Raw genomic sequence first — 20,702 nt, 5'->3', positions numbered from 1 at the left:
TTCCTTAACATGTACAGGTGTAATCCCCTGACTGCACAGTTTCACAGACCCCAGAGAGAGAGAATTGCAGAAGAAGAGGAGGTGACAGTGATGAAGGAGTTAAAATGTAGATGCCTCATATTAATTGTTCCCTGAGTTCTTAGAGCACATTGTACCTTAGAGCACAATGTACCTTGTACATTGTTTTGAGGTTTAGGAAGAAATTCTTTCCAGCAGCCCTTCTCTGCTACACAATGACTGTTTCTGAAGTGAGAAACACTCTCTCCTCTGTAGACTTTGTAGGCTGACTGCCCACTTTCCTACTTTGCTAAAGGGAGAGAGTAGGAGGACAGGGGTATGTGTGGGCATGCTTGAACACTAAAGAACAAATGGAGCAACCTCAAATGGCATTCACTTTTTTTTTGTTTGTTTTCTTTCTCTTGCTTTGAAATAAAATCTCTCACTGGTCTGGAACTTACCAAGCCATCTAAGGTGGATTGGTGCACGAACCTCAGGGATCTGCTTGACTTTTTGCTTCCCAGTTCTTAGATTACAAGCATGTGCTCTGCTGGGCTGCTTATATGTGGGTGATGGGTATGAAACTCAAGTCTTCATGTTTACAAGGGAAATCATTTTCCCCTGGAGCCATCTCTCCACCCCATGTATTTCAGCTTTTAGTAGCACGTAGAGACATGTCATTAACGGTTTTTGAAGGCCAGAATACTTCCTAGTTCAAAAGAACATTAGCTAGGCAAAAGGCACATAGAAAGGAAAACCTTACCTTGTTTCAGTGTGTTGATGTTGTAAGAGCTTGAAAAACGTGCTGGCAGTCACATTACATTTGTTGTCCACTTTCTTTTTTGTTTCTTTGTGTTTCAAGACAGGGTTTCTCTGTGTAGCCCTGGCTGTCTTGGACTTACTTTATTTTGTAGACCAGGCTGGCCTCGAACTCACAGAGATACTCCTGCCTCTGCTTCCCCAAATGGGATTATAGGCTTCCACTTTCATTCTTCTTTAAAATTCTTATTTTTAATTTATTTATTCACTTTACATCCTGGTTGTAGCCCCCTTCCTCCTTTCCTCCCAGTCCCATACTCCCTCCCTTCTCCAGCCTTCCCTATTCCTCAGTATAGGGGAGCTCCATACATCCCAGCTCATATATTCACATGAGAACTGAGGTCATCCTCTTTCCCTGTGTCTGGGTAAGAAAGTCCCATCAGTGGAAGTGATCAGAAAGCAGGCAACAGAGTCCAAGTCAGTTCCCTTACTAGTGGACTTAGATGAAGCCTTAGCTGCCCATTGGCTACATATATGTAAAAAACCTAGGTATAGTTTATCCACAGTCCTTGACTGGTGCTTCAGACTCCACAGGATACTCTGGGTCCTGCTTAGTTGGCTGTGTTGGTCTTCTTGTGGAGCTCTTGTCACCTCTAAGTCCTTTTTCCCTCCACCCCAACTTTTCCACTAGACCATCTATGCTTTGCCCAGTGTTGGGATGGGAGTCTCAGCATCTGTATCAAACTGTTGCTGGCTGGAGCCTCTCAGAGGACAACTCTGATAGGCTCCTGTCTTCAAGCATAGCTCTCTTCCAGGGAGTAAATCATGGGTTGGGCCCCGCATTGGTTGGACATTCTCTTAATCTCTGCTCTATCTGTTCTATCTTTGTCCCTGAAGGTCTTGTAGGCAGAGTAAATTTTGGATTGAAGTTTTTGTGGGTGGCTTGGTGCTCTCCTCCCTCCACTAGGAGTCTTGTCTAGATAGAGGGTGTCCTCTTCAGTCTCCATGGGCCCTGCTACTAAGAGTCTCAGCTGTAGTGCCCCTTGTATCCAGTTTCATTTATTTTATTTTATTTTTCCAGGTTCATTTTTAATGTGCAGGAAAAAAATGCACTTAAAACTCCATTGCATAGGGTATAAGAGATAGCTCAGAGATTAAGAACAATGATTGTTCTTCCAGAGCAGGTCCTGGATTTGATTCCCAGCACCCAGTTCCAGGGGATCCTCTCTGACACCAAAGACTGAGCATACACATAGTACACAGATGTACATGCAGGCAACCTACCTACACAAATAAGATGAATAAATACACAAAACCCCTTCATTTCTTGAGGTACTGGTGAGAGCATTTGCTGCACTTGTAGATCTAAGTTTAGCTCTGAGTACCCATTCGGGGAGACACAAAACTGCTTATAAATCCAGTTCAAGGAGACGTGGTGACCTGTCTGGCCTCCATGGAACCTGCATTCATATGCACGTAACACCCCGATACTGATGATTAAAAATAATAAAATACAGATTAAAAAAATCCATCTTTTATCCTTTGGAAAATCTCTAATCTTGAACATTTTCATGTGGAGTGTATGTGTGCGTGCGTGCGTGTGTGTGTGTGTGTGTGTGTGTGAGAGAGAGAGGGGGGGGATAATTATTTTTAAAGTACTGTTTGGAGTCTAACTCTTTCTTCTGTTAGATATCCTGCGGCCATTTCTTGCTCTGAAGACTAGATTTCGGGCAAATGTTGAGCTCATTCCTTTGGTTGGTTTTCCTATCAGAAACAAACAAATCGAAAAGGGTATAAACAAACGAAAATCAGAGTATGAAAACATAAAATATTTTATAAAGTATAGGATTTCTCTTTGAAGGCCTGGTGAGAAAGTAAAGAATACCTATTGACTTTGAGAACAATGCATAGATTGGTATTAGGTGAGGCTGGTCTTTGGATGGGAGTCACAGAGTCTTTTTATGATACATTGTTATCTTCTGTCTTTGTTTTCTTTCCCCATGATACTTTCCCCAACCATTATCAATTTATAAAAGAATAATGATTCTTGTTCTTCTAGTTCCTACTAGCATATCTTTAGGAAGTTATCTTTTACCCCAAAGAGTACAGTGAGGTCTTGTCTATACTTCTTCCTTCCTTTCTTCCTTCCTTCCTTCCTTCCTTCCTTCCTTCCTTCCTTCCTTCCTTCCTTCCTTCCTTCCTTCCTTCCTTCCTTCCTCTCTCTCTCCCTCTCTCCCCCCCTCTCTTTATTTTCTTTTCTTTTTAAAGACAGATTTTTATTTTAAACTCTGATCTACCAAATTAGAGTTTCCTACCAACTCGGGGAGCAGAGACCTTCACTGGCTTCACAATCTTTTCTTTAGGTGCTGTCTTTGTGGGACCTTGGCAGAAATCATTGCTGTCTTCTTTGATGACCGCCTAGCCTTTTTTGCTTCCTTGGTAGCCCTAAGAGCCTGCTCTCGCTGAGCTTCTAACTTCTGGTTTCTGATTCATCTTGGCCATTATATCAGCAAGAGATGCACCGGTAATGTCCCGCTGGAATTTGACTGCGGGGCGGGTTCTTTTCTTTTGAATTCCTTCTCACTGTCCATTCTTATGTTTTCTTCTGTAGAGGACATTTCCGTTTATCTGCCGAGGATACCGTTTGGAAAGAAATGCGGACTCGCATTTTGCATTAAGAAACTGGAAAACCTTCCAGTTGGTCCTGGTGTAGCACCGCCTGTGTCCGGGGTGGATCTTGTACCCGCTGAAATTGCATAGCTCAACCTTCAAAGTGATAGCTGCCGGCCTGTCAGAGGAAAGATGGTGAAGAGCGTAAGGTGTTTTCATAAACAAATATAGAAATTCCTCTGATAGCTTCTAAAATAATTACATAAATATCCTTAATTTTATCAGTTGGCGGCACTGCAGTGAAGTCTGATTAAGAATTTAAGTGACAAAAAAATATTCTGCAACTGTCTATTCCTGTTACATTTCCTGTTTGTACCTCAAACGCCCATCCATAACCTGATTATCGCTAAATGCACTCATCCTCTTCTACAGATCTGGCATCACTTCAAAGTTCAGTTCTTCAGATCATCTGGGTTTGAAGCACTATATGAGCTTGTTCTTAATGAGAGAGGACCTCCTCCAGATCCCACGCAGCATCCCAAGATGCAACAGAACACAACATTAGTCCACCTGGAGATGCACAGATAGGTAAAAACTGAGGAGCTGCAGTTCATCAGTCTTGCTAATGAGCTCGCAGCTGGCCTCTCTGGTGTGACACCCTGCTAGCCTTGATCTTTGTGGGGAAGAACCAGTGCTGGGATTCCGTGGATGTCCCCAAATGGATTTAATTAGAATTTTTCAGGATAGAATTAAATGTTCAGTTTTTAGCTTAATGATGATGTTAGGACCATAAACAGCAGATTTCTGCACAGTTGAGGTAATTATGTGGGCAGAGGTGAGAGTGGTAAGAAGTTTCCCAGCCTCTAATTAAATTACTCACCTGAACAGAAAAGTCACCTTGTTTATATTCGACTACTCCTTATAAGTCTGTTTGTGCCTTTTGTTTGTGCCTGTTTGTGCCTATTTTTTTTCCCTCAAACATTAATTTTTAGTATTCTTCTTTTCATAAGAAACATTGTTAAAAGGTAGTTGAAGAAAGTCAAAGGAAGATAGATTTCTTTTTTTTTTTAACTTTTGGACTTTTTTTAAATTAAATTTATTATTATTTTTCTTTTTTCCTTCTTTAATTTTATTTTTAATATTAATTACAGTTTATTCACTTTGTATCCCAGCTGTAGCCCTCTTCCTCATTCCCTCCCAATCCCACTCTCCATCCCTCATTTATTTTTTTTATAATTTATTCACTTTACATCTGTTTGTATCCTCCTCCCTAAGCGGGAGGGGCTGAGCCCTCCCCCCCATATCTGACCGCAGCCTATCAAGTCTCATTAGCATTCCCTTCATGATCTTCTGTGGCCTGGCAATCCCCCCGCCCCCCAACACATAGACCAGTGGGAAGTGACCAAAGAGAATGCAATACAGTTCATGTCGGAGACAGCCACTGTTCCCCTTACTAGGAACTCACATGGAGCAGAAACATTTAAAGAAATGCTCAACATCCTTAGTCATCACGGCAATGGAAATCAAAACGACTTTGAGATTCCATCTTACACCCATCAGAATGGCTAAGATCAAATAGCCATAATCTGGAAACAACTTAGATTCCCCTCAACTGAAGAATGAATAAAGAAATTGTGGTACATCCTCACAATGGAATCCTATTTAGCTAATAAAACCAACGAAATTTGCAGGCAAATGGATAGAACTAGAAAAGGTCATCCTGAGCGAGGTAACCCAGAATCAGAAAGACACGCATGCTATATACTTACTTATGCGTGGGTATTTGCCATATGATACAGGATAACTATAATAAAATCCACAGACCAAAAATGCTAAATAACAAGGAAGACCCTAGGGAGGATGCTTAATTCTCATTCAGAAGGGCAAATACAATAGACACCTGAAGCAGTTGAAGAAAGGGAGCAGGATGGGAGCCTACCATAGATGTTCTCTGAAAGACTCCACCCAGCAGGGGGATCAAAGCAGACGCAAAGACTCACAGCCAAACTCTGGGCAGAGTGCAGAGAGTCTTAAAAAAAGAGTGGAGAAATAGAAGGACCTGGAGGGGATAGGAGCTCCATAGGAAGATACATTTCTTAGTCATTGCCTTTCTGATCTCTGTACACAGCGAAGAAAAAAATGCATGAGAAATATATTTTAGTGATATTCATTACACTAAAATCACTAAAATATATTTTAGTGATATTCAAGGTATACGAGGAATCTGGAAAACAAAGCATAGTAATAAAATGAAAATGTGATGATTTCAAGCATGCTGATTTTTTTTCTAGTTAAAATAATGATGAATCAGTTAATCTTTCAAAAACATCCCTCTGGTCATTGAAACTTCTCTAGTGTCCAAACTGTGAGTGGAGTATTCTGATCCCTTTTATTCAATCAATGATTGGATGATCTTGCATTTTTAGGAAGTCCTGGATATTAAAATAACTAGATAGAGCAAGAAAAAGACCTGATAATTTCAGTTTTTGAAATATAAAATAACAGCCATTTCAAAAGTGTCAATTTAACAAAATTGCAAACGTAATAAAATAATAAGAAAAATTGGATCATATAAAATTTGATAATCATAGTCTTTTATTGTTATTTTTCATTATCATTTATTACAATTTATTCAATTTGTATCCCAGCTGTGGCCCCCTCCCTTGTCTCCTCCCAATCTCACCCTCCCTCCTTCTTCTCCCCTACCCCCCTTCTCTCTTCCCTCTTCTGATAGGGGAGGTCCTCCTCCCCTTCTATTTGACCCTAGCCTATCAGATCTCATCAGGACTGGTTGCATTGTCTTCCTCTGTGGCCTGGCAAGGCTGCAACCTTCAGGGGGAGGTGACCAGAGAGCCTGTCACTGAGTTCATGCCAGAGACAGCCTCTTCTCCCATTACTAGGGAACCCTCTTGGATAGTGAGTCTAAATTATAGCCCTTTTATGGCATAAGATCAACACAATCAGTACATAGATGACAACATAACTTTTTTCTTTTTTTTCTTTTTTTGCATTTCTATTAATTATTATTATTTATTACAATTTATTCACTTTGTATCCCGGCTATGGCTCCCTCCCAAGTCTACTAGGGAACCCGCTTGCGTCTATGGGCTACATGTACCACAGACAGCCTCTGAAAGACTCTACTGATCAAAGTATCAAAGCAGAGGCTGAGACTTATAGCCAATCTTTGGGCAGAGTGCAGGGAATCTTATGAAAAAAGGGTAGATAGAAAGACCTGAAGGGGACAGGAGCTCCAAAAAGAGAACAACAGAACCAAAAAAAAAAAAAAAACTGGACCCTTGGGGCCCTGCAGAGAGTGATACCCCAAGGACCATGCAAGGAGAAGACCTAAAACCCCTAAACAGATGTAGCGCATAGACAACATGATTTTTTACTGCCTCTCCTTCCTAGTTACCAACTGTGTCTTTGCTTAATCCATTATATATGCAGTGTTTCAACTTGGCCAAATGTAAGTATACAGGGTCAAGAACTCTCTTATTTCCTTTTCTTTCTTTGCTTACTTGAGCCAAGGTCTTACCATATATCCTTGGCTTGACTTCAATTTTCTATGCAGACCAGGATGGCCTTGAACACACAGAGACCCACTTGCCTCTGCCTCCTGAATATGGGCAACAGTGTGCATCATCATTGGTCCGGCCATGTATCATGAAACATTATCTTGAATACTTTTAATCCAATACTTAAGGATCATCTCTTAAGGATGAAAGGATGGAGAGGGGAGTAATGTATAGAAGCTGGCAGGAAATTATTTTCATTTCTTACCTTTTGAATAGCAATACAAGTTAAACATCCACATAGAATGAGATTATGATAAATCTCATTCATCATAAAATGACTTGGTAGGTAACATTTAAAGTGGAAATTTTAAAGCACTCCCTTTATAAAGGAGCCTTTATAAAGTATACAAGAATTTATAAATTCTATAATTTATAAAGAAGCTGTTGCCAAGATTGAGTTCTCAGAAGAAATCCTATAAGATATTCCAGTTAAACCACAGATATAAAATTCAAAGCAATTATACTAGTTTGCCCTCATTTCTGTAGCCAATTACTACAAATGGCAGGCTGGCTTAAACAACAGAAGTGTGTTGCCTCAAAGTTTGGAAGATAAATGTCCAAGATCAAGATTTTGGCAGGCTGGTTCAAACTGAGAGCTGTGAAGAAGGCATTTTTCTCATGCCTCTAGTAGTCATTTGCATTCCTTGGCTTGTATAAGAAGCACAGCAATAGTGTTGCCTTCAGAACTCTTTCTGTGTGAAGCCTGTGCCTAGATCTTCCCACTTTCATAAATGTAACAGTCTTAGGAGATTAGAGAACTGCCTTCAGTGTTTGCTACATGTACATCCCTGTGGCAAGAACCATGTTGCTTTGAACAATCTGGCAGGGGTCACCTATCCTGGAGGCTTCCTTCTGCCTATGAGCCATTGGATAAGAAACCAGGATGCTATTTGGTATCAAGATGACTCATATGGCCATAATTCATATGGCCATACTCAACACAGGCTTTCTAGAGGACGTGGTGTGTATACTGACTGTATAGGGGAAAGAGGTAGATGAAAGGTTAAGTGAAGATGTAAAAGCACACTGCAGGGACTCACAGGGCATGTTACTGTTTCCAGCCTTAAACTTGGGACCCTGAGTGCCTTCATGAAGGAGCAATATTCAAGACTGCTGCTGCAAGCTTCACATGTGTTAGAATATGTGCCAATGAATGAAAGTCCCATGTTTAAGAGTGCTACTTAACAGTGTAAGCATTTGTATTAATTACTTTTCTCGTCTCTGGACTAAATGCCTCAGCAGAAGTAATTTAGGTAGGAAGCATTTAATTTGGCTTACAGTTTGAGAGGATATAGTCCATCGTGGTGGACAGGGAGCTATGGTAGCAGGTGGCCTTGTGTTGGCAGGAAAGAGTGGCTGGGTCTTTATAAATCTGCTTTTGTCTTCCCAGAGCAGAAAACATGAAGATAGGAGTTAGGACAAGGGTATAAAACCTCAAGACTCACTTCCATTGGTCAACTTCCTTCATCAAGGCTCCGCTTCTCAAAGGTTCCACATAGCTTCTCAAACTTGCCCCTAGTAGGGAACAAGTATTAAAATGCATGAACCTATGGAGGACACTTCACATCAAAACTATAACAATACTCTATATTTGTGTATTATTGATGGCTATTTTTTTTTCTGGTAGATGGTGATAAAAGGTTCTAATAAAATGCTTCTGACAAATTTTTGACAAGCTGGAAGAAATTGTCGTGAAGGAACCTTCTTGAAATTTATGGTGGAGTCAGTGCATGCTGAGGCACAACAGGCTGTATCAGCATGCACTTTAAGATCTCTCTCTTCTCAGTATTTAGGGAATGGACTGAAAGAAAGAGGAAGTGGGTGTGAGAGAGGCAGCGCTGAAGCACCTCTTGCTTCATGCATGTGAAGAAGGACAATGTTTGGATGTGATAGTGTCATGATGGCTAAGGAAAGGTAGATAAGTATGTACCTGCAGACCTTGTTGAACTGAAAAGATAAAGATAAAGGTTGATGACTCAAATTACTGGACTTTTCCTTGTGGTTTTAATCAGACTCACCCGTTGCTCAGGCTTTCATCTGTTCCTTACAAGTCTTTGGAAATCTTTTGACTTCTTAGTGAAGAATCTCCTTAATAAGATTTGACTTGTTCCCAGACTCTAAAGTGGATCTCCTAGTGTTATGTTTCCATGGTCTTGGCCTTTCCCCAGATTGCTGTCATACAATTGCTGTCTGTTGCTTGCTCAGTTCACAGTTGTTTGTTCTAATTTTCACCTTTCTCCACCTGCATGAGCTGCTTTGGGTGATTGGATCCTCCCCTTTCCATGTCCTGAGAAGCCCAAGGTTCTCATTTTCCATAGAAAATCATTTGGTTAATCAAAGATCAGGAGGTCTTCAATTCCTTTAAAAAAATTTTGTTTGTTGTGTCTGTAATGTCATTGCCTTCTAATCTGCTGCCATTTCTTATCTTTATCATTAATAACAATGTTGAATATTTAATAATGTCATACTCATAGGACTTAGGACATAAACTTTTTTGCGCATGTATACACATGTTTACAGGCCTTATAACTGGAATCACTGCTCTCCTTTATAAAAATTATTTATTATGGGTATTCGTTACCATCCAATTTTGAATAAGTCTACTAAACACAACTAACGTACATTCATATGTTGGGTTACTAATTATTTTCTTCGTTACATGTATAACTGAATAAAATTTCACCTAAATACTTGAAGTCTACTATTTTCTATTTTATTAACAATATATTACTTTCTGTACATATTTTAATTTTAATAAATTTTAAAATCATACATATCATCTGCCCTTTTAGTTTTTCTTTAAGAATAGAGGAGAGCAAATCAATTACACCCCTAATACATTTTGACTGATTGACAAACAGAACTAATCTACAAATTCTGGTGAACTGTTTGCTAGTGATTACCTTTGATGCATATTACTGTGGCTTCTAACCTGTCACCAACTGTTCCATATTTGGTGTGTTCATTGCAACATGTGTTAGTTAGGACTGCATGAAAGAACTAAAAATTAAGAAGAGTAGGCTCTCTGCTTAACAGACGTTTAGAAGGTTGTAACATAATAAGCAAGTACGTAAAATTATAAGCATTTAGTATCCCTGAGCTTTCAACTGCACATATTTCCTCATCGTGGACTGTTATATTTTGCTACTAGAGAAGATCATGGCTTCCATATTGTCTGTCTACTATTTTCTATGATGTCTTTGTACATGCAGGCATCAAAGATTGTCAACTGTTTATGTAGGAATACATGTATCATATAAATAGATGTAAGTGTGGGTAAAGCCTAGAAAATTAGAAGGAGACCAAAAAAGGGTAATAGCAGGTGATGAGGAAGGATAAGGAATGGATAAAAGGACACTTGGTGCACAGAAAAGGAAAAGACACTAAGAGCGAGACAGGTTATAAAGGGTGTGGTCAAGGGTAGTAGGCGTGAGGAGGTGGAGAGAAAGATGCACTTGGCTCAAAATGTCATAATGGTATCTAACACTGGGCACAGGGACGGGAGGATGATAAGACAGGGAGAGTATGACAGCAACCAGAATGTGCTTTATATAACGTGTGAAGTGGTTAAAGAACAAATCAAATAAAAGACTTAAAAATAACAAAGCGATGCATAAAATGATCCTATTTAATTTGTGGTTCTCTGCAGGGAACTCTGGGCAGTGAGAGAATAACTGCATTATAGGATTTGGGGATTATATATAAGCTTTTATGACGAATTGCTGCCTTATTTCCATTTTTGGGATTTGATGAATATACTATAGTTATCTACCTGAATGAGTAAACTTCTTAACATTTTGACCTCTGTCTGCCTCTCCTCTCTCTCTTTTCACATAAGATGTTGATGCCAAAAGCTTGTATATCAGAGACTTTGTAGTATTGGTTTGCAAGGAAATTTCTCATGGTGTAATTTACTGGGACAGTGACAACAATGCATCAAGAATTTATGATTCAGTAGCTTTCAGAAAGCAAAAAGAATCATATTGCAGATAAGACTTAAAAATGAACTGGAATCCTGGTGCAGGGCTCAAGGGAAGGGTGTTAGGAAAACCAGAATGAATTAACAGACAAGGGAGAGTGCAAAGGTCAAAAGACGTTATCAGATACAGGGGCACAGTGAGATATCTAGGAAGTGCCTGAGTCAATAGCTAGATCTAGGAGGTTCAAATGTCAGAGACAGATAATCAGAGCCAGTTCTAAAGGATTAGGACCAGGCCAGAGCATTGAAGGGATGGACTTGTACATGTTTCTGGGGAACCTTTACTGTACTGAGTCTCTGGTTGAGGAGTCTACCAGAGAGTTGAAAGATTTTGTGAGTGGTATGTGGGTGAAGTTGGACAGATAGCACTAGACCCTGCATGCAGTTTCCAGCACCACATAAACCCAGGCAATGACTCACACCTTCAATCCTAGCACTGAGGAGACAGAAGCAGGGGTATCACAGGCTCAAGGATATCCTGGGCTACTCAGCAAATTCAAGGATGGCCTGAACTAAATGAAAGACAAAACCAAATGAACACACACACACACACACACACACACACACACACACACACACACACGGAACAAGTTTCATAGAGTCTATTATATTTTCAAAGGAAATCCAAAAATCTCTATTTACTCCTGTATTTTTAAGTTCCCCTAAGAGCCAAAAAATATGTATGAGTGATTAATAAATTCCAATGTCTAGAAAATAAAAGGAAACTTTATGATGCCGTATTGATAAAGCATCACACCACATTAACTAAGGGTAATTTAACTTCTGAACAAGGTATGGCATTGATTTTCCATGTGGCAAATGTACCTTTTGTGCACAGATTATCTCCACCTCTGAACATTTCTGTAGCTCATGGTGGGTAATTAAATCATATAAAATTACCAGGACATTGGAAGAGAAATCAACTACCATAAAAATTACTGTGTGTTAAATGTTTCTACAGAAATTTATTTCAGTCAGTTTATTTATAACCAAAGGCATTAAAAAAATCCACTAATTTCACTAGATGTTATTTGGAGACTAAATGCAAAAATCTTAGTCTGAAAGACACTGCCAAAAAATCACAAATTTCCATTACAAAAAACATTTAATATATATTTTATAGGCTTATTTCATATTATAGCACCACAAAGTACTTATATATATAAATGAAGAATTCAGTTCCTTTAAAGTAATATTTGCCAGACAAGTTAATCTTCCTGCCTAATTATGTTAAACATTTATATTTTTATTGAAAAATTGGTCCAATATAAATGGAAATTTTTGTGAAAACATATTATATATCTTTAGTCATTTAATAGTGCTCCAAAATATTAAAGTAGTCACCAGTATCAGAAACAAATCTGGCAGATCACAATAATTAAACGTTGTAATTAGATATCATGCATTTACAGAAAAATAATAAATATAGACATTAAATTTAATTACATTAATTTTATCAGCATTTTTCCTAAAACTTCAGATGTATGTATCCTCATCTGTACACACATAGAGAACGTACAATATTATCATGACATGCTATTGATACAGAAGGGCTGGTACACTTCCAAGAGCTTTGATTTATCCCTGTGATGGACCTGAGCTAATCAAGAGTCAGCCAAGAAAGAATATACACATATATCAGTCTTATGAGTATTTCTAAGAGATTTCAAAGACCACAGAGGCAAATATGATAAACATTTCCAACTAGAACTTAAATGGCTTATTTGTCCCCTAGTTTTTCCTGTGTATCCTGCTGAGGTGAATACCTTGCCTAATATTTATAAATAAAGAAAATTGTAGTAAATAGAGTTTTCATTTAAAGGCCAGACCAATTCTCTTCTTATTTTATTGTGAAGTTGTTTTTTTTTTTTCACCAAGATTTAAGTGAAGGGAAAATTGAAAGTGAAATAAAGATAATTGATATAAATAGCATAGAAAAGGAGAGAACAAGACTGCTTTAGGCTACTAATTAAAAGGGACAAGATAATTTGAAACGGGTGTGGATTTAAGAATAAAATGAAAAGAATATAATAAATTATTCTTGATGAAAATTAAGACTGCTCTTAGCAGTAATTCTTATATTAAAATGTAAGTATGACTCTAATTAAAATAATACCCAACAATTGTCAAATAGAAATATGCTTGTGGAACTAGCATATTAACAAGCCTCATATTTTTCCAAAGTGTACTTCTACCATAATTCTAGAAACAGGCAAACACATTTAATAGTATTTAGATCCAATTAGAAACAGGGTGTTTTATTCTGAAACTATTTAAAGTTTTTCCCAGGCACATGTAATTTTCACAACCCTGGTTATAAAACTAGTGTTTGTAGCATCAACTTTAAGCACAGGAAATCACCCTCCCATGCAGCACTGTTAGTTTCTGCAAGACAAAGCAAGGAAGCAATGCAGTATAGTCAGCTTAATGAGGACTATCATAGCGGTTTGTACTAGTGGATATCAAAATATACTTTCAGTAAGAAAAAACCTAGCATCTTGAAGTAACAGCCCTCAACGTAGATGCTATGTCCTCTCAAATATGATCAAACTCCTGTGAGCTATTTTTGTTATTGTAGTTTTGCACATAAGAGCAAGAGAGATGGCTCAGCAGGTAAAGGCACTTGTTGCCCCATCTTAGGACTTGAGAGCCATGTCTAGGGTCCCATACTGTGGAAAGACAGGGCTGACTACAAATTGTCCTCTGACCTCCACACACTGTGGACACACACACACACACACACACACAGTAAATACATGTGAAAAAAAATCTCACACTTTTATAAACAAGAAAACTTAAGCTTCCAAAGCTTTTGTAACATTTGCACCAACCATAATTGGTGTATGGTAATAAGAGAATCCATATAACAGAATTTGCCTTCTGAACAAACAACCACTGGAGAGGTTTGCTGTATTTTCAGCTATTTAAACTATTGATATCAAGAAAAAACAGTGAGTAAATAAACACCTAAGCTTACTAATCAGTTACCGAAGCTACAAAAATTAATGAGAAAAGAAGTTGATGTTATTAAAAATTATTTCTCATCACAGATAAGAATGATTATAGAAAATTTAGAAATAAAGCAAAAGAATACATATAAGACCACTACAATGCTGGTGTGATGCCTAGAAATTTAGTCGATGTTTTTGTGCATACTTAACAGGCTCTCAAAGTTCTGTCATTGTAAATGACGTCACTGTAAACAACTCCTTGTACTTAAAATTTACCAGGAAAAATGTCAGAAATGAAGTTACTGTTTAAAAACATATGCATACATGTAGAATTGTGATAAATTGAGTCAAGTTGTCTTAGTATTAGTAAGTACGTATGGGTGTGCATGCCTCAGTGCCTGTGTGGAGGTCAGAGGACAACCTTGTGGAGGTGGGTATATTTTATACCACGTGGGTCCTGGTGATCAAACTCAGGTGCCCAGGCTTGGTGACTTGCTTTGACCCTCTGAACCACACAAGCCCCCTCATCCCCACCTCCACCTACTTTGTGAGAGAGCCTCACCCTTTTGTGTACACCAAAGCAGTGAGTTTGTTCCCTAGGTTTGCCACTCTCCTTCATCACCTGAATTAGTCTGGCTTGTAGTTAATTTTTAAGTCAGCATATTAAGTCACGAGTTAACATTGCGGGATTTCGTATGTAAAGCTCATCCCATATCGGGATAATCCATCCAGCCTCATCCACTACACTCTCTTCTCTTGCTGGGACCTTGTAGTTGCCTTTCATTTACAGTCTCTAAACACACAGGTTAGCATTTTGGCCTGCTCACTGCATTCTGAGATTCAACCTACAAATGTATGAATTAACCAAGTCCTTAGGTCTCTTCAGCAACATCTGGTCAACTTAATTTCTCTCTGGTATGATGTGATTAGATGATCACTGTGTTCTAATAAGACTCTGATCCTGCCTTAGGTGAGAAGAGTTGAAAGATATATAAACCTGAACTGGGTTTAAGCTGACATTTTTCTTGAGGCCAGGTCTTTAAACAAATTACTATAATGTGAACTACTCTGAAGGTAAGCATGCAACAATTAACCAGTCAGGAAACTTCAGTCCATTCTATTTTCTTCCCTCTTACCCCACTGTTATTGATAGCCACAGGAGAAAACATTGAGGCACAACACAGAAAGCAGCAGAGCCCTGGGTTTTCATCGCTAAGTAGACTTTAAGCATTTCACTACATGTTAGCAAACTAACATTTTGTCTTGCACAACAGGGGACATTTACATCAACGTGGAAAAATTATACTTTACAGATGATCAAACTTGTACAGTTACCAATGATGATAGAAATGGCCGTGGCTATTCATCTTAAAAATGAAAATAATCTATCATTTCTTGTAAGGCTGAGTGGTGGTTAACACAGAGAACAAGGAAGTTGTGATTTCTCTGTAATACTCGAATCAAGGAAACCAGTGATTTTTACTTCAATAGACGCTGCATAAAGAAGGGACCCAACTGGCACAAGATGCAAATAAAGATGAAGTATCAACAATAACTAGAATTATAGTGGAAGGTGGAGATCTATAACAGAGAACCAAGGAATATATTTTAAAGAGTCAGTGCTTACCAAGAGTCCAATGGTAGTGAATACAAGGACTTTTTTTTTTTATAATTCTTAATTAATGCTTAATCTTTAGAAAGAACACATTATCACATTTAGATACTGTCACAGAAGGAATCACTTTAAAATTAATTTATTCATTTTACATCTCGTTTGTAGCCCTCTCTCTCTCATCTTCTTCTGGTCCCACCCCCTTCCCTCCCTCCTCTCACCTATCCCTCTCCCCTAGTCCTCAGAAAGGGGGAAGCCCTGCTCCCTTACCAACTGACCCTAGACTATCAAGTCTCTTCAGAACTGCCTGCATCCTCTTCCTCTGTGTTCTGGCAAGGCCAGCCACCTTGCCTGAGGTACAGAAGGAAACTTGAACTGGTGAACAACAATGGAATCTATCATTCAGATAGGTTCTTATCGATGTGTGGCAATATGGCTGTGATATCTATCACCTCATTTGAGGATCACCGGTACTCATTAAGTCACTATAACTGCCTAGATGGGTGTCTCCTTCCTTCCTCATTTTCTCATGCTTTGTGTGCATGTGTGTCCCACCCTAACCTACAGACTTACTAAATTAGGATGACTTTTCCCAATAGGGAAGAACAGCTCTGTGGTCAAGGTGTCTGAGAAGCTCCACTGTGATATTAGAATCCTGAAACAAACTCTCGAGACTGGTCCACACATTCTGCATGGCAGAATCTAATTCAGTTGAGAATAAGAGCCACTTTTTATATTTTTTTCTTTAAATTGTGATTTATAGCATAATATTAACTATCATACCATAGACATAAATTTTATTGGCATCATTTATTTCCCAAGAATCCTTGCTTGACATCATAGTATTAGAAGAAAAAGAAAACATATGTAAGTTGCTACAGAAAAAGAGATAACATCCATTGTTAATATCATGAGAGCAAAGTTAAGGAGGTGATATAACATATGAATTGAACCTTGTAAAGTTAAGAAGAGCTCTCTGAATAGGTAGTCTAAGGGAAATAGAATGGTTTGGAATTCCAAATTGCTAGAATAAGTATGAGATCAGGATCACACACAGGAAGACAAAGCCCATGCCCTGTCAGGAATAGAGAGTGATTAGTGTGAACAGACTAGAGCATGGACTGTCACTGACTAAGGAAACAAATAGCACTTTATTGTTAGAATCACTAAGTTCTTAGAGAAGAGTTGTAGGTTTTTATTTCCTTCTTCATCCTCTTACCAGTTCCTTAACACGGATTTCACACATATATTTTGAGATATTCAGGAGTTTTAATCCAGCAACATGGATGCTCTGGCAAAGGATCAAATCCAAAGACCTAGGTGTACATGATATGGCTAGACTGTAGATACACTATGGATTACAAGATGATCAGGCTGGAAAGCAAACACACCCTTAGTGCACACCTTTAAACCCAAACAATGAGAGTAAGATTAGTTTATAGAAGGGAGCAGGCATGTTTGAAAGTGACATCTAATTGAGGGACAGGCAGTCATGAATCAGAGAAAAATCTGATGGAATGAGTCAGAGATAGATTATGCCCAACTCTCATGAGACAAGTAAGGAAAGAGAGGGTACTTAAGAGCAGTGCAGGGAGAGAGAGAAGGTGTTTTATTATTATTATTATTATTAATTTTTTAAACCAAGAGGTTTTTACTGAGGTTTTTTTTTTAACTGGGAGTTTTTACTGGGGTAGTTTTATAGAGATAGGTGGCAGAGAGAACAAGCTGGACACAGATGAAGACAGAAGATTAAAACATATTGACAGAATTAGTTTGAGTCCAGGCAGAGCAATTCAGTCAAAACCCAAGAGAAGCCAGTTTGAATCAGTCAAACTGGAAAGGAGTTTGGGCCAGAAGAGCTGAGTTGAACCAACCAGTGAGATTTTGGAAAGAGCTAGAAAGGCTTGAGAATGGCTCTCATCTCACCCTTTTATATAAAGAGATCAAAACAACAGTTACACTGAGTGCAATTAAAACACATGTACAATTTTCAATAGTTTCTGTGTGTAAAGACAGGCAATTATTTTTTGCAGATCATACAGTTTTGGTCTTCATTGTAGTCACTCATCCATGCAAGGTGTGTGATAGTACTCTCAAACCACCCAGAAAGGAACAGATAAGCATTGGATCTCATCTGTGGGCTGCTCTTTACCAGTTGTTGAAGCAGACCACCTCCAAGACTCCCTCCTGCACGTAGATTCTGTCATTCTACCATTTGATTTCTGTTTTATCAATTTTGTTGTTCTAGATAAAACCATGAAGAGTATATTTTAGAATCATATTTTCTTCTGTTTATGCTCCTGGGAATTGAATTCTGAACCTCATGCATGCTAGGCAAATGCTTTGCTACTGACTTATATGTTTTTGTTATGAAATATTAAAACTTGACATTATAATTGCTTTATCCTTTGCAAGCAGTTAATAGTATCATTCTTTAGCTGCTGCAAGTAATTGATGAGGTTGTTTACCTTTTTGTACTGAAAGTTAGGAATTCTAGGCTTTTCTAGAACACTCACTCAAAAATGACAGCAAAATACTTGCAATGCTACTGCTCTTGAGGAGGTGTGATCGATCTCTTGGAAATTATAGGTAATAGTGAACAAAAATCACTACTAACTACCCCTTAGCTTTAGCTACAAGTCTATTTTCATGACAGATGTGTTTTCATTTATTTTGGCTTTAGATGGATCAATAGCAAGAGAGTATAATTCTAATCTATTCTTCTATTTAGTGTCTATTTTAAGCCAAACTTGAACATGTGTTTGAATAATGCATAGCTAATGATAATTATCATGAAAAATAAGACTATTAATATTTCCAGTCCAGTGGAACCTAAAATCAGCCTGGAGGTAGAATAAAGACTATGAGACCAGTTCTTATCCTACATAATCCTGCAAAAGGCACAAACTCATTAAACAGTTTTGTTTTAATAACCTTGGTATGTCTTTCTGTAGACAAAACACTCAGTATTGAATAGCTCATGGAGGCAGTTGGAGGAGAGAGGAAATTTTAAGACTTACTATAAAATGTGGAGACACAAGATAATAGTACTAACGGAAAAAATTTTTTTTAAATGTAATTATAGAATGAGCTTAAGGCTTTAGCTGTAGATCATCAGAAATGTTGATGATTTTACACAGTTAAATTAGTTTACACAATTTAATTAATTTTCACATTTTACACAATTAAAATATTTTAAAGAACAGTATATATTTACTTAGAAGCAAAGACACACATTCGTACCCTGCATATGGCCTTCAACTCAAATCTATGAATTTTTCACCTGGGAGCGAGACATCCATAGCTTCAGTGATTACACGTAAAGGAGATGTGTGGCGCCCTCAGCAGAGCCACTTCGAGCACGGTGATGACATTTCTGAGACTCTATGAACAGCCTGGGTCTCAGGACTTCAAGGTGTAGAGCAATCGGGGGGGGGGGGAGGGTAGGCCAGAGGTCACCAAACTGTCCCTGTTAAGGCAAAGCGATCATGTCAGCTTTTGTGGGCTATACAGTTTTTGTTACAATTGTTCTTACCTGCCACTGTAAGGTAAAACTATAGGCTGTATATAAAATGCTTGAGTATAGATATGCTTAAATGAAAAATTTTTGAACATTAAAATATGAGTTTATATCCATTTTATGAACCACAAATTATTTGTTCAATTAATTTTTGATCTTATGAAACATAATTTTGGGGGGTGGATGAGATAGAGGAATGAAGTGGTGAAGCTAACTCAAATTCATTATTTAAATATGTGAAGCTGTCATTCACACACACACACACACACACACACACACCATTAGATAATAAAGTGTAATAGATTTTTTAGTGGTGATGGGATATGTGTGGCTATGCCAGGAGGAGATTTCTTTGGACTAAGATCTGACTAAGTTTCCAGAGGCAATCACAGCGTGAAGCAAATCCAACAGAGATAGTGATCTTTGCCAGCAGCTGCAGATTTATTGGTGTTCGAGGAGAAAACCCAGCCCAGCAAAGATGGGAGACCAGACAATATTCCTCTAGTTTATGCCTTTGCTGATCTTTTAGCCTGAGATCAATACTACGAAAGACTAAGAGGCTCATGTCTTTAGAAGGTTAGGAATTGGTCCATGCCCCTAACTAAAACTTTTTATTGTTGAATTATTCAGTTTGTTTAAATATGTGCTCTAGGGAGTATAAAATTTAGACCAGAAATGACTATACCATAGCACAGCAGAAAGAATGATGTCTTTTCAACATCACCGGGAGCTAAGCGACATAGGACCGTTGTGTGTTGAAAAATTTACGCACGTGTAACTGAATTGTGCCTAAGACTGACTTAGCAGCGGCTATCAGCTACTATTTACAACACAGTAAAACAGAAAGATTACCATCATAATTTATCTAAATGGCCTTATGGACCAGTCTTAGTGAATTTGTAAACTGCACTATTGTATAGTGCTCAGAGATGCCATTCGCTTCTGAATTCTGCATCACAAAAAGGTTCATGGTCATAGGGTCTGCTGTGCATAGGGTCTATACTATGCATGGAATTATATTATGGTATAAAAATCATTAGAAATTGATCATCTACATCCTGTTATTTGGTTAATTATAGTATTTCTCAAGAACCACAATAACAGTTTTATTTTGGTTAAAGATTTAAATATTATGACTCATCATAGGATATACTGTGGATATGAGGCAGGCTGCTTAGAAATTCATTCTATTAATACTGCATGTTGAACCAGCTTTCCATCATTTCCAGAAAACAACAGAAAAGTAGGAAATATTTGTTTTGGTTCATAGCTGCAGAGAGTTAGTCTTTTTGCCTTGGTACTGTGTAGCTCAATACGTAATGGTATGAGCTTATGGTGAAGTGGAGCTGATGACTGTGTAGAGGCTGGAGGCAAAAGCGAATTCTGCTGTGGTCCCAAAATCAGCTTTAAGCACATGCCTCTAGTGATCTAACTTGTTTTAGCATGTCCAACCTCCTACAGCTTACATCAGCTTTCCACAGCACACAGAGTTGCATCAGCAACCACTGTCAAAGTCCACAGATTCCCAAAATGGGTAGAATTGTTGAGAATTCCTGTAAATAAAAACATGAGAGTCAAATTGTAATGCTGTTTATATGGTGACTTCCAGGCCATTGTTGCACAGACCAGTGCAAAGAAAGACCTTTTGCAAATAGCAACTCCCTTTGGCGCTGACTCCTTATTTCTGACCTTGCAT

At 38.2% G+C, this 20,702-nt stretch overlaps 1 pseudogene; it reads right to left on the bottom strand.

The window, feature by feature from the left end:
* Positions 1-3,057: 3,057 nt before the first annotated feature.
* Positions 3,058-20,702, bottom strand: part of LOC110560548 (large ribosomal subunit protein eL24-like) — a 50,419-nt pseudogene continuing 32,774 nt past the window's right edge.

The sequence above is a fragment of the Meriones unguiculatus genome, chromosome 4 (genome assembly GCF_030254825.1).
Source record: "Meriones unguiculatus strain TT.TT164.6M chromosome 4, Bangor_MerUng_6.1, whole genome shotgun sequence".
NCBI classification, from domain to species: domain Eukaryota; kingdom Metazoa; phylum Chordata; class Mammalia; order Rodentia; family Muridae; genus Meriones; species Meriones unguiculatus.
This window is presented reverse-complemented; position numbering and strand designations above follow the sequence as displayed.